The following is a 2,859-nucleotide window of genomic DNA, read 5'->3' as shown; positions in this document are numbered from 1 at the left end:
CAGGAAGTGAAGGTAGAGCCTCTGGCATTCCTCTTGACAGCGCTGTGTTAGGCCCTAGAAGTATCCGCTGCTGCTGCAATTGCTGCTGTTGCTGCATTTGCAACTTCTCAGTCTCAAAGACAACAGGAAGAACCAGGATCATAAAGGAATTGGTCCCAATCCACAAGGCTGCCCTGGAAACCCTGTACATTTTTTGAGCCACAAACGTGGCTCCTGCCATGGACCAGACCTTCTCCAGGAACATCTCCATCTGAATCCACAGTCTCTCAAACTGGGTCTCATCTAGCTCTTCATCATTATCTCCTTCCAACTCCTTTTCAGTCTTCTCTGTGTCACTTTTGGAGAGCAATTCGTCTGGGGACAGAGGCTCCCCAGGGCCGGCAGCAGCAGTGGCAGCCATGGCTGTAGAGGACCTACTCTCTACTTCTATGAGCTTAACCTTATTAGCTCCTACACCTGAGTGAAACAAGTGGATTTTATCATTCTGTGCCTGACTTACTTCACTTAATGTAATGTCTTCCAGGCTCATCCACGTTGCTGCACATGACAGGATTTTATTCTTTTTTCATGGCTGTATAGTATTCCATTGTGTATATATATATCACATTTTTCAAAATCCATTCATCTTTTGATGAACAATTAGATTGAGTCCATGTCTTGGTTACTGTGAATTATGCTGCAATAAACATGGGGTGTAGATATTTCTTCGGCGTATTGCTTTCCTTTTGTTTGAATAAATATCCAGTAGTGGGATTGCTGGATTATATGGTAGTTCTATTTTTTATATTTTGAGGAACTTCCATACTGTGTTCCAGAATGGTTGTATTAACTTACATTTCCACCAAAAATGTATGAGTTCTCTTTTCTCTACATCCTTGCTAGCATTTGTTATTTTTTGTCTTTAGATAAAAGCTATTCAAACTAGGGTAAGTTGATGTCTCATGGAGATGTTCATTTGCATTTTCCTGATGATTACTGAGGCTGAGCATTTTCTCATACACTTGTTGGCCATTTGTATGTTCTCCTTTGAGAAATGTCTATTCAGATCACTTGCCAATTTTTTAAATTGAATTATTATTATTATTAGTTTGCTGTTATGTTGCTTGGATTTCTTATATACACTGGATGTTAATTCCTTGTCACTTACGTAGTTTGGAAATATTTTCTCCCATACTGCACGTTGTCTTTTCATTCTGTTGATTCTTTCTTTTGCTGTGCAGAAGGCTTTCAATTTGATAAAGTCCCATTTGTCTATTTTGTCTTCTGTTGCCTGTACTTTTGAAGTCTTATCCATAAAATATTTATCCAGACCAATGCTCTGAAGCTTTCCCCCTACATTTTCTTTTAGTAGTTTTATGGTTTTAGGTCTTAGATTTAAGTCTTTAGTTCATTTGACTTGATTTTGGAATATGGTGAGAAGTATGGGTCTAGAGATTTTTTTTCTGCATGTGGATATCCAGTTTTGCCCACACATTTATTGAAGAGGCTGTTCTTTCCCTAATGCATGTTCTTGGCACTTTTGTGAAAAATCAGTTGGCTGTTAATATGTGAATTTATTTCTGAGTTCTCTACTCTGTTCCACTGGCCCATGTGTCTGTTTTTATGCCAGCACCATGCTGTTTTGGTTACTATAGCTTTGTAGTATATTTGGAAGACAGGTAGTGTAATGCCTTCAGCTTTGAAGAACTTTGTCTTCACTAAGATCTAAAATTGGTGTTACACAGTTTGGACTCACTTATGACTTCAAAACAAATAATTCCACCTTCCACATTGGACCAACGTTCACAATAAGCACAGTGTTTCAGCTACAACACAATGAACTTGCAAAAACTCTACTTTTAGTCCATGAACCAGTTGAAAAAAATTTGCATCATTATTAGAATTAGCTTAACTGATATTCTATGTCAATGCTTTGAATTTATGATCTACAGCTGATGTCATTCATCTGTTTGTGAAGGTGAAGTTGTCCTGCTAATAAAGCCATCATGTTCGAAAATTTGCATCATTATTAGAATTAGCTTAACTGATATTCTATGTCAATGCTTTGAATTTATGATCTAGAGCTGATGTCATTCATCTGTTTGTGAAGGTGAAGTTGTCCTGCTAATAAAGCCATCATGTTCACAGCCATCACCTCACTTTGAAAACATGCATGAGAAAATTTGGAATCTAAAAGAAGGGAAATTAATTTTCAGTACTCATTTGATCTAAATAAAAGGTCATGTTTCCAAAAATGGGGTGAAAATGAGCTTTCTGCAGCTGCATGTGTTAAATTACTGTGTGCACTCACAGGCTTATTAAATAACTATTAAATTTTGAAACAAATGCTGTTACTTTTTCTGAAGATTTGTGCTTTCTGCTTTTCATGTGGTCTGCAATATATTACAGCATAAGTGCTGAACTATATAAGCAGACAAACTCTCCAGTCAGTTTACATATACAATACTAAGTTTCTTGAGAAATCAAAATTTTATTCTTTATTCTGCATTAATCCTCTTTCATTTTTCAGTTCATTTCTTTCATAAATGTTTCTTGTGATTCATTTTTGTAATTGATCCAATGCAAACATAAGTTGATAACTGTAGATTAAAACTATAATGTAAATTACAAAACTACTATGAAAAGAACATTCAGTTAAGTGAAATAAGCCGGTTCTACTAGACTTCATCATAAGAGCGTAGAAGGAGTCTGCCTTTCTTAGCTTCTTCTACACTAACACAGTATGCTATACCAATGAGTACTTGGCACGCTGTCCTAGAATGGCAGTGTTAATTACTTTGCACCCGGAATCCTGCTAGTATTTCATGTGTAACCATGGGTTTAAGTGGTAATTCTGAACACCACATCTGTCTTGCACAT

At 36.6% G+C, this 2,859-nt stretch overlaps 1 pseudogene; it reads right to left on the bottom strand.

The window, feature by feature from the left end:
• LOC103597740 overlaps positions 1-400 on the bottom strand; it is a 2,523-nt pseudogene extending 2,123 nt beyond the window's left edge.
• Between the last annotated feature and the right edge of the window lie 2,459 nt (positions 401-2,859).

Source organism: Galeopterus variegatus, unplaced genomic scaffold (genome assembly GCF_000696425.1).
Source record: "Galeopterus variegatus unplaced genomic scaffold, G_variegatus-3.0.2 Scaffold2403, whole genome shotgun sequence".
In the NCBI taxonomy this organism is placed as follows: Eukaryota; Metazoa; Chordata; class Mammalia; order Dermoptera; family Cynocephalidae; genus Galeopterus; species Galeopterus variegatus.
This window is presented reverse-complemented; position numbering and strand designations above follow the sequence as displayed.